Genomic DNA, 12,405 nt, shown 5'->3' on the forward strand with positions numbered 1-12,405 from the left:
AAATACACATTCAACATAGGTCATTTTGAATTCAAGCGTGTTTTTAAATGTAGAAAACCTGTGTTTCCAGAGACCCAGCATGAATCTAAAGCACTTATATAAATCATATATGAAAAACCCAGCAGTCTCCATATCACACATACAGTATAGGATATTAATAATAGGAGGCTTGGTCTCAGGTCCAAAAGATTTCCCCCCAAGCCACAGTTCAAACTCCCTTCTGCCCTCTTTTAAGCCTTTCCGTGGCTCCCAGCCATGGCTTTACAGCAGATTCCTCTGTCTTCCCTTGGTCTCCCTGGCCTTGAATATCCTGCGGGACCAGGACCTGCAGACACATAGTCCTCAAGTAACAATTAAATTAATATGTTATAATAAACAAGTATTGCTTTTCTTCTGAGATCTTTGCTTACTGGCAGGTGTTATGAAGGAGGCAACTCTGCTTCCCCAAAATCAAAAGCAAACCTTGTTTCTCCAGCCTTTCTTCTTCCACAGAAACTGGGGCATAGAGATGACAGAAACTAAGACCTTTTACAAAAAACATTTCAAACACAAGCTGTTTATTGCCAATACACAAGCACGGTCAAGTCATGGAGAAGGATTTTTCCTTGCTGTCTGGAAAATTAATATTAATTTCTTTCTCCTCCTTTTCACCTACCTCATATGCCCTCCAGGGCCCCATCCTGCTACTTTATCCCTAAAGGAATTCCTCCCCATACACGGCAAGACTGAAAACAATGGATTAATTTCCCATCTACCCTACAGTTACATAGTCAAAAATACTTTTTGAGGAGGCTTTTAGTCATTCCTCTTTGTTTAATCCAGTTACATTTAATCTACTAGACAAGTTTAGGAAACAAACCCCAAAAACATACACTATAGTGCAGGAGCACTTGCAGAAGGCTGCCCTTTCCATAAAGCCACAAAAAAATCAGCAGAGAGGATTAACAACCTTACAGACAGCTGACACAAAATCTGCACCACGCAATTCCAGAAGATAACAAGTAAGGTCATATACCTGTTCATGGGATCTGCTCCACCTAAACTTGCAAATGATTGCTGCCTCCTCTGTTTGCAATGAGTTTACCAGAAAGTAGGCAATGGGAGGGGGAGAAAAATTGGGCAAAACAGATAAAGCCTACTGGATTAAAGCAATCACTAATGAAGTGGCTTTGGTGTGGGGGTGAACTGTAATTGGTCACACCCACTGCTCTTCAAAGAGTTCTTTAGCAGACACCCAGAACAGCTGTTCTGAATTCAGTCTCTCTTACAAGACAACAAATATACTCAAGTTTACATTTTCTGTGCACAGCAGATAACCCAAATCTAACTAGCAAAGTTCAAACACAGAAGATGATGCCAGCAGAACAAGAGGAAAGAGTTACAAAGGCACCTGAAGTGGCTGAGAGGTTCCCAAAGTTTTTATAGCAATTGAAGCAACTGAACTTCATTTTTTTGATCTTTGCAGGTACTTAAGAACAGCTCGCCATCTCAAAGATCACAGTGGTGAAACTGCTGCTTCTCTTTTCAGTGTCACCACAAAGAGATAGATAAAGAACCTGGTAGCCCATACCACATATCCTTTTAATGTACAGTTTTCTAAATCAGATCTCATTTTGCAACAAGTTCAGTTCAATTTCCCCTCAAAAATCAATGTCCTCAATGGCAGCAGCTATTGGCAGAGGTTGGCTTGGACACCTCCTATCTGATATTCTGCTGCCATCACCAGCAGCAGTGTCTCTCTTTGTGCCTTCTCAGGAACACATGGTCCTTCCCTGTCCCCCATGCTGGCTCTGGAGCGCCCCTGATCCAGGAGAAGAGACTTCAGCTTGGGAACTTCACAGGAAGCTATCCCAGCAAAAGGAGAGGAGGGAGAAAGGGGTGGGGTTTCTCCAGAATAGCTAGGAATTTAGGCAAAGTCTTCAGTGCAAATAGGCTTTAAATGTAGTAGAATATTAGAGAAAATATGCTGTCAATGTATTAGCAGAGAACGGGGCACCCGTTACTTTGCTAAAGGAAGCAGAAGTTGCACAGCATGTGAATGAAGACTGTCCTGGATGACCTCAGTTCCAATCTGTTACCCTGGTTTTTCTGAGTTTCTTTATTAGCCTTTTGATTTTCATAAATGGAGTCGGATCTTTTAGTTACTGTAGAATATTAGAGCAGTGTTCTACCTTTCCCACAGAAGTAATATAAACAAATCCTTTGTTTTTCATTCTCTGTCCTTTGTTTGCATATTTCTAACCTGAAAACAATTGTAATTGACAATTCGTCTGGCCACTGAGGCTGAGGGGTGGAAACCCCAAAAAGCCAATCTTCTGCTAGACCCACAAATGTATAAAAAGTAAAAAAATAAACAAAGGGGCTCTCTTCTCTCCGCTCTTTCAGCTGGGAGCTGGATCAGAAGAACCTCTGCGAAAATCTCTTGTCTGCGTGTGATTGCTTTGTGTGTCTCAGTGACACCAATCTACCCCTGTTTTAATCTGAGAGCTCATTAAACCATTTTTGGTGAGTGTTTGTGGTCTAACTCTGCTCTAAGCCCGTGCTTCTGTACTATGTGGGGTCTGCAGTCATCGCTCTGGCTGTTTATTTGCAGAATACATGTAAACCACTTGTTCTCTGATCAGGGAAATAACCATTTGGAAGTTCACTTTATTCTTCCAGAATTTTTTTTTTACAAAAAGCTCCAAGCAATTTTTGTTCTTCTCTCAAGTTCATACTAGAAGCAATCCTTTTTTTAGTTGACTCTTTCCTTGCTTATTTTCATCACACACCCACCCACAAGGAGATCAACAGTTCCAGTTTTTACTGGCATTCCGAGTGGTCTCTGAAGTAGCTTCCCATGTTCCAATTATTGTTAAACAAAGGGGCTCAACATTGTTCCCACTTTCTGCTAGAATGGAAAGCAACTAGCACACCCATCAGCTTAAAGAGATTTTTAACAAGAAGAATGTAGAAAGCAAGAAGCAACAATGGCTAGTTTTCAAAGGGCAGCTTCCATCTGAGAGTCCAATGATGAAGAGTGCACTTGAGAGGCTCGGGGCCTGCACACATAAAATCAACACCTAAAAATGAAAGAAACCTGACATTTTAACCTTAATCTCTTTCTGACACTTTCCTCATGTACAAGATGAAGAGCAAAGCTCTGAGGGATCCTCACATGAAACAAGGAGGCAGGAAGAAAGTCGGGAAAGGATATACACAGATTCCATAGAATTGTGAATACTGAACTCAGGAGAAGCTGCAGTCACTTACTTCTGCTGCATCAGTCACGAATGTAATAAAAAAGGTGTCATAAACTAGAAATGATGGGTGCAGTTGAATGCAAACAGCATTCCTGCTTTTCTCTCAAAGCTATTTTATATTGAATGGCCAAAAAAAATAATGAGCATTAGAGGCATCTCACTAATTAATTTCCTATTTTGTCATCTCTGCCTGGGCAGCATTGTGAAGAGATGTAGTAATAGTGATGGTAGGAATTAGGAAGGAATAGAATAGGCCTCTCAAGAGAAGCCCAGGCCTGAACAAATTTTACACATGAAATAATGACTCTATTCGATTATTCTATACAGATGAAATCTTCGTAACATGCAGACTGAAACCATCTGGCTAATACACCTCTTTTGAGAGATTTAGAGAGGAAAAATACCCAGAAGTGTGCACGTACAAAGACACAATCACAAGAAACAAGATAAAATACACTCAGTCTAGGGCCGGTGGGGAAATTGCCAAGAGGACAACACCAGAGCCTGATGCCTGAAGACATCAGAAATGGATTAGGGGAGAAATATGAGGACGAAAGGCACAGATTTTCTTTTTGGTGATTCTGTGCATGAACTGGAAAACAAACCCCTCTGTTTTCCCAGCTCGCTGTTACATGTGATGGGGCCCCGCTCTCCTGGCGATGGCTGAACACCTGTCAGATTATGGGTAGCACTGAATTAATTCCTTGGTTTGCTTTGCTTGTGTGGGTGGCTCTTACTCTCCCTATCAACCTGTCTTTATCTGAACCCACAGGTTTGCTCACTATTACTTTTCTGATTCCCTCCCCATCCCACCAGCTGGGGGAAGAAAGAGTAGTGAGTGAGCGAGTGAGTGAGTGAGTGAGTGAGTGAGTGAGTGAGTGAGTGAGTGAGTGAGGATGTGCTGGATGAAGTAAAACCTCAGTTCTGCTGAAACTTCAGCAGGTGCAGGAACTGGGAGATCTCTGTCACAGCTGATTTGCTGTTGTTGCTGTGCACTAGTCACAAACCCAAACAGGACCCACACCAAGTTTGAGGTGCCTCAGGGACACTCTTGCTAGCTAAGGTAGCAGATTTTCCCTACAAACACTTTGAAAGGTACCAGCCTGTCTTTGGCAGACACCCCTCAAGACTGATGACTATTGTAAGAGTACCAGAGAGAATTGATAAATACTCCTGCTTAATCCACTGTCCTTCAAATCCTAAACTATTTTTTTAAGTGTGCTCAGCACTGAAAGAAGAACCTGTAATTCTGGACCAGATAGATTTCTATACAATTTATTTGCTCAAATTATTCCTGCCAGTGTCTTCTGCACTCTTGGAAGGAGGAGAAAGCGCCAGCATAATGTGGGATCTTTTTGTGCAATTTACATAGTTAGTTTCTAGTTGATATTTAAACTATTTCTTGCACATGCACTGTATATTCTGCATTGCTGACCAGCAAATTGCATTCAGCATCTCATTTGTTAGATGGCTTCCACTGTCAGGAGAATGTTCCCGCTGTAATAGTGATATTTTAACCTGTCAAAAAAATGATTAGACTAAAGCACCTTAGTAAATAACATGAACTACCCAATAACATCAAAAATTGAAGATGTACAAAGGCTATCCAATTACTTGGGAAACTTCTAAATTTTCAGGTATCAGAACTCATTTTCTGCTTGAATGAGTAATCAAGGAAATATAGTTTTCTTTTATATTGATCATGGTATAAGGCATAGCCTAAGGACAGGAGCATAAAATGGTCTATTACATTTCTTTATTAGTGTTGGAAAAATCATTTTCAAAACTATTTCAGTGATTCTTTTCTGGGAATGTAACCTCCTTTCTATATATTTTTATGACCTGCCTCTAAATTCTTAGCTGCATGAAGCTGTTACTGGTGGAAGGGCTTGGTCTCTCCAAGAAGTTGTGTCCCTGCTTGTGGAATTCTTGCCATTAAATTCACCAGGGTGAAGATCACTACTTCCATATGGGATTCAAATGAAGGAAAACCAGCATTCAAAATCCAGAATCATCCCAAGATTCCATTGACTAAGCTTTTCTTGCACTCTGTGCCAAAATTCACCAAAGAAGAGCAAAGACAAACAGCATACTCAGGTCCCCAGAATCTAAACGTCTTGAAGCCAGTTATTTGAGCTTACCGAAACACCTGAGGTTTTGATTTGAAGGCTACTTGCAGACAGATTCTGTGCTTCAGGGAAACCAAACCCACCCAAGGGGTGCCAGAGGGCTGCCAAGAGCAGCCCCAGCAGTGCCAACCATCTTTTCCCTTCCCTGCACCCACTTGTCAAGATCCACTTGTGTCACAGGGCGAGGTGCTCCAGAGCACTCTGATGCCAAGCTCCACCCTCATTAGTGGAACAGCCTTGGTTAATGCATTTTCCAGAACTGGGATGCACTACTAACATATAGAACCTGAAGTATATCAACTTAAAGGTGGTCCAAAGGTGGAAAAAGTAATTTTCCCTCCAAGTCACAGTACATGGCTCTGTGGAAACAGGCTGTTTTACCATGGTGTAGCATGCAGTAGGGCTGGACTTGCCTACCACTTCTTCAGTTACAGTTTTGGAAAGAAAAAAACATGTGTTAGACCTAGATGTAACAGACCTCATTATCTCCTGACTATACTTTGCACTCATTTTGATTTTTATTTCATTTTAGTTCCTTCCAATTTCCCATACTGTGAAAAGTAGATTAGACAATTTATACCACCATTAATGGGAAAAGTACACAGTAAATATTTTCCATGTAATGGAAATGAGATGTTAATCTATATATAAGTTTTTTTAAAGGACTTTCTAAACTGTGAGCCTTTCCTCTCTGCTTTTTAGATGATCCTAAAATATTCCACATAGTTTGTAATCCTCAGGATTCTCTCTTGGGAATCAACTTTGCATCTCTTACAGTCATCACTATCCACCTGAACCTGAAGATGCCACCACCTTAACAAAAAGCTGCTTGAAACATAAAATTAAACATACACATGTCCACGCACATCTCTATGTATTTTTTACTTACTTCTAGATATATTTAAACATATAGCTCTGCAGAATAAAACAAAAGAAATACACCTGGGAGCTTTTACACATGAGAGCTACTCTGTGCATTGCAAATAAGAGCATACATAGAATACAGTCTCCTATTTCAATCTCTTGAAGCTAGTGCCCATATCATCACAACTCTGATTTTACTGAAAGTATTTCCTAGTTGCTCTGGTGCTAAAGAACCCAACAGTTACAAATTGTAATTAGTTCTTCAGGTAACTGCAACTCTATATTACTCTGTGCATCTAATGTTTGTACCAGCAGTGCATTGCTATTAAAGCACATTTTCTTCAGAACATATTCTGTGAAGCCAGCATGCTGTAGTGAGCCACTGAACATGATTACTTTCCTAGCAATAATAATAGCAGTGGTATGAAAGCACTGAGATTCTTACTAAAATCATTTTTAATAAAAGATCAAAATTGTTTTTCATTAAACCACTAAAATTGTTCTTTGTTCATTTTTTCAAAACTCTAGATAAACCAACTCCTGATTGCTTTTTAAAGGAACAATATGGTTCTTGTGACTCCTCTTTTACAAACAGTCCTTTTGTTCAGTTCCTGCAATGTATTCCATCTCTTTTTGTGACAAAACCCTCATTCTTTCAGGTTGCTGAAGAAGTCTCTTAAAAACTCCTCAAGCTACCATCAGTCGAACAGAGAGCCAACCTGCATTAACCAGAGCACCCAAAACCTGTTTAATAAGGTTTTAAAGAGTGTCTTAAGAGACTTTAATGATTCACTGGAATAGCAATATAGAGGAAAAAAAGTACCTGGCTCTTTTTTTTTTCCTCATCTTGCTATTTCTTCAAGTGCTCTTTTGGCCAAGTGCAGCTCATCACTGACTGCTTCCAACATAGGCTGTCTTCATCTTTTTCTATTTCATAGCCTGTGGAGCCTTGATCTGTTTTCAAACTGACCACCTTTCCAGATACTTCTTTTTCTCTATCCCTCTAAAATCCTTCCAAAACACTTAGGGTTCTGCTGTGATTCTTTTTCTGCAAAATGCATTTAGTAAATAAAGGAAATAAATCATAAATTGCATTCAAACATTTAAACTGTGAACAAGGAGCTCAGTTTCCCAAGCTAGTGGTTTTGTCGGACAGATTTGTGGTGTAATTAATCCAATAAGCTGTTTACTGTGGAAAGAAAGGGATGGGGCAAATCTGCAAATGATTGTCTAAATTTTGGGAAATATGTAGGTGCTGGAAGAAACAGCTGGACTTATTGATTTGCTTGAAGCACCTGTGGTCAAATAGAAGAATCTTGTTCCAGCTATTAAAGATTTGGGTTAAAATGTTAAAACTGCATCAGCTGCTAACTTTCATGCACTGCTCTAACTTGTGCTCAGTTATCTGACTTGAAAAGAACTGTAAAAAATTGCCTTGATGCCACAGTGCTAGCAATCTGCAGCAATATCTTCTACCTGGTCAGTAAAATAGGATTGCTGCACTTAATGTTCAGATTGTAAATTGAGGCTGTAGCTGTAGATTTGACACCAACCTTTCACTGAGCTGTTCCTGAAGTTTCTCAACCCCATGGAGAGTTTTGAAGCACTGAGAAACTTCCAGCATTGAAACAAACTTGTCTCCCTTTGCCTCTCTCAGGCTGATTAAGTTTCCTCTGGTATTTCTTTATATGCTGTTCTGCACACTTATTTCCTTTCCCCCAAAAGGAAACCTTACCCATATTACACGAGTTAATTTTACAGAGAATGTCCCCTGAAAATCTTGAATTCCTCCTACATTCCCTAAAACAAAGACTGATGAACAGATTTGAATGCAAGGGAAGGATGGCACAGTTACTTCTCAACACACCTCTATTATTATTCCAAAGTGCTCTCCTGAATGTATGAATTGACTGTTTCAGCAACAGTTAATGACTTATGTGATGTTTGGGAAGTAAACATCAGCAGAATTGTTTCTGTGTACTGAGAACGTCCTAGTGCTCCATCAATCTCCGGGTGAGAAAAGCAGTCTGTTGCTCTTGTAAAAAAGGAGGAAGTCCCAAGGCCTCCACGATGAGGCTCACCAGGAAAATATTGCCAGAGACCTTTGAGATTCATGTGAGCTGTGCTCCCTCCCTACTCTCAGATGAGACATCTTTGGATGGGTGTTTTTTTCAACTCTACTCACCAGATTTTTCATCTGAAGTTTGCTTCGAGAAAACTTACATTAATAATGTGGAATATATTGTTGTCTTTACTAGTACTTTGTGGCCCAATATTGTATCTGAAGTACTTTCAGATTAAACCTACAGATTTCTGTACCCTATAGGAAGAGTTTGTATTGGAAAGAGGAATATTTTTGTAGTTTTAATGCTAACTAAAGAATATTTATCTCAATGGATTATGTTTCTATTCATTCAGGTTTTGAATGGCATCCCATGGAGTAACAGCAACTGAGACAAGACTGCAACCTCCCAATAACAGTAATTCATCACCTTAAGATAGGAGGAATCAATCACACTGACCTTTTCATGTGAAGCTGAAAATTTACACTGACTTTCCCTGTAGGTTAGATGTGCAATTAGTAGTGGCAGGCACAGTCTGGTCTTGTTCATTAAGATGTTCCACTTTTTCCAAGAACACCAGAAGAACCCAGAGCACTGATAAACTCAGGCTTCCTTATCTTCAGCACTCACCACCCTTCTTCTACTTGGTGTTGTGCAGAAGTTTTAACACTGAACAGCATAATTTTTCCATTGTTGTAGCCGAGGTTACTAAGAAATCAGCTATCTTTTGAAATCTGTTTAAAATCTACCATTTTTTTAGAACCTATCTTTTAGAAATCTGTTTAGAATCCCCTTGCCTTTAAGGCACATTATCTCAGGTTCTATATACAAAGACACAGATGGTGTCTTCTGTATCTATAAGAAATGGCATCACAGCCCTAATCCCAAAGCATCACACAAGAAACAGAAATACCCCAATTTTATTTGATTATTCAGTTAAATTAAGAGCTGTGCTTAGGCATAAAGAATATAATCAGATGTTTCTTTATACTCTGTATAGCAACAAAGAGAACAGAGAAGATGGATATTGCCAGAAGAATCCTGAAATCAACATAACTACCACATGTATTTATTTCTTGTCTTCTCACAGACCATGTGTAACACCCTAGAAGAAATGGATGCATGTGATTGGAGGAAGCATTGGAAAAATTAATAGGCAAGAGAAATTAGAAGAGTCATGAATAATAAGTAAAAGAAGCACTGAGGGAAAGAACATAACAAAAGGAAAGAGTAACTTCCCAAGTTATTTGCTCATTGGGCTCTTCTGCCTTGTTAAAACTTGCCACTTCTCCCTGGAAGCGTTGAGTGTTTTTAAACCCCTAGGAAATCTGAGAGCTGTCAAAGCCTTAAAAGCTGGTCCCTTCCTGCTTTATCCCCAGTGTCACTGCCTCATCAAGGCTAAATAAAGTTTAAGTTAGTTAGCAAGGTGTCAGGGCTGCTATTGCCAGAATTAGACAGTGCCTTTAATGTGGCCTGCTAGTCTTTCTTTTCAATCTTCTTCGCTCATTTTAGTCTTGTTCTTGTATGCAGTTTTCTTCTTCAAGCTTCCTTTTCTCAGCATTTCAAATTTTTCAAGTACATCTGTGGCTTCACAAGTTGTTCTCAGAGCCCTGTGGTAGGGATATCACTGCTATCATAGGTATCAGGTTAGTGATGGATTTTGTTTCAGAAAAACTGAATAATGTAGGTCATCTGGTCTGCTTAAAGCAGTTACGTTAGGTTCCTCAGCATAGTCAGATTCTGAGTATCTCCAAAGAGGTTCCAGAACCCCTCTGGGATACTTGTAACAGTGCTGGTTGGGTCTCATGATGAATTTTTCTCTTTATATCTGATTGGAGCTTGTCTTGCTGCAATCTTTTCTGTCGCTCCTTATCCTTTCCATGTTCACATGACTGCAGTCTGGCTGTGTTTACTAGTGGGTGTCCATAGATACATTTGAATTGAGAAGACCACTCCTCTCTCCAGGCTGAACAAATTCCTGCCCAGCTGGCTTTTTTCTCATGCAGCAAGACCAGGTTGGATGGGGCTCTGAGCAGCCTGGTCTAGAGGAAAGTGTCCCTGCCCATCATTGGAATTAGATATCTTTAAGGTTCCTTCCAACCCAACTCATTCCAGGATTCTGTGATCATTTTCTCCATCCTTTTAATAATCTTAGTGACAATTTGCTGGGCTCAGTGTTGAGTGACCACAGGGCTGCAGCAATTCTTCAGTTCTCTCTGGAACTGGACACTGGTTCCTTCATGTCCTCCCTCTTTCAGGCTGTTCACCTCTAAGAGCATTTATGGACTATGTTCCTTGTAAACAAATACATGCAGGAAATGCTGTCACAGCAGCTTTTTGCTACCACTGATAGTATTTCAACAGGGTAATGCAGAGGATGCTCTGCAGAAGGGTGAGTCCCTGTGTGCCTGCATCCAGCTTTTGCTCACAAAACTGGGCTCAGTGACCGAGGGATTGCGACCCTTGCCAGCTAACAAATGAGCTCTCCTCACCTGAGACTGTATTTCATGAGGCACTTTGGTAGTTGTTTACTTCCTGATGCTCATTAGCTGCAAAGTGAGAATGCAGCCCTGCAAAAACACTGGATAAAAGAGCTCTTCTCTGCCTTTATTAATCTGCATTTACAAGGTGGGCTAAAGAATATCCAAAGTACTCTTTTATTGCTCCACAAGTCAAGGTGTTCAGGAATAGGGGACTGCTGTAGTGAGAAAAATCAGCTACCCATTATTTCATTTATTCTGCTTCAAAGCAGTCATCACTTTATTGACTTGTTTGCCTGTATTATATATCTAAAATAACTTAAGTAGGTGCATATTCCAGGGGGATGGAACTGTGACAACCTGGTACTCCACACAGCCCTCACCACCAAGAAGTTCCAACCTCTCTGATGCCACAGCCAGTTGGTTTCCAGTAGGTCTGTACGAACCTGTCATGTGCAGTACAGACAAACCCCGAGGAAAATAAAACCATTCACAATGCTTCAGACTGCCTGTCCAATATTTATCACTATAGGCAGTACCATCCTGGTTACCAGCGACTCACATTGTGCATTCTGAAGATAATTATTTTTAATTAAGGGACAGCAGACATTATGTTAATTTGTGTAGGAGTGAATTTTATACACAAATTTCACAGAAAAGTGGCCATGAGTCGTTTTTAATATGAAACGTTTGAGAACAAGAGCAAACACAATAGATTAAATGGAAAAAATATTTTAAATGTTTTATCTTTAGCATGGTTTCATCAAAATTATATTACACGATTACTCATCTGTTTGTTTTATAATACAGTGTTGAAGAGGAGACAGAGAACTCCAAAAAAATCATTGAGAAAACTGTTACTTAAATACTTTCAGGAAAAATATAATTAGTTAAGGGATCTTTCTGCACTCTGATAGAACTAAATTAAAATCAGTGACATTTCACCAACTGTGAACATTATTATTCTAGACTCACAAAATATTTTTTAAAGAGACATTCTTAATTTAAGGCAAAGTGGTTCCATTACATGCTTATGTCTGTCCCTTCCCTAATGTAAGGGATATGCAATTAGAGAGCAAACGATATCTGAACTGATCTAATGATTGTATTCTATAAAATGTTTTTAATCCAAAAACTACAAGGAAAGGGAATAAAGTATTTTTTTGAGGACAATATCAGAAAGCAACAGAATGAATTAAAAACTGACGGTGGGAAGGGAAAGCAAGGAAATTTCCTGACTTTTAGGAAAAAACAAGAAGACTGAATGGTTTTCTATGAAAGGAACTAATTTACTGTAATATTTTTATCTAGGGTATTCAGGAAAAATTAATCCACCATACCTTTTCTTCATAATCTGTGACATTTCACTATAGATGAATTTAGCCCACTGTTACTCAGGGTCATTCCAAAACCTAGTAGGGCAGACATTTGGAGACTAAGCAGTTTTCAACAAAATCATGTATCTTGCAGGATGTATTGCTTTCAGATTTATCAGAAAGGCTGAAGAGCAGCAGGGATGTCTGCCACATCCATGTAAAATCATTACATTCAATCTGAATCCCATATGTGAAGAAAAAGCAAATAACAGAGCTTCTGTAGCATGTATAAAGGAAGCCTGAAATGCAAG

The 12,405-nt window shown here is 39.5% G+C and overlaps 1 protein-coding gene across 2 annotated transcripts in view; it reads right to left on the minus strand.

Annotated features, from left to right (window-relative positions):
* The window catches only part of ESR2 (estrogen receptor 2), a 46,410-nt gene extending 45,292 nt beyond the window's left edge, over nt 1–1,118 (minus strand). For both annotated transcript variants that reach the window (XM_040068250.1, XM_040068254.1), the window contains exon 1: nt 1,016–1,118. The gene's annotated coding sequence lies outside the window, so the exon portion shown is untranslated. The remainder of the gene's footprint in view (nt 1–1,015) is intronic.
* Between the last annotated feature and the right edge of the window lie 11,287 nt (nt 1,119–12,405).

This window comes from Hirundo rustica, chromosome 6, assembly GCF_015227805.2.
Source record: "Hirundo rustica isolate bHirRus1 chromosome 6, bHirRus1.pri.v3, whole genome shotgun sequence".
Taxonomy (NCBI): Eukaryota; Metazoa; Chordata; class Aves; order Passeriformes; family Hirundinidae; genus Hirundo; species Hirundo rustica.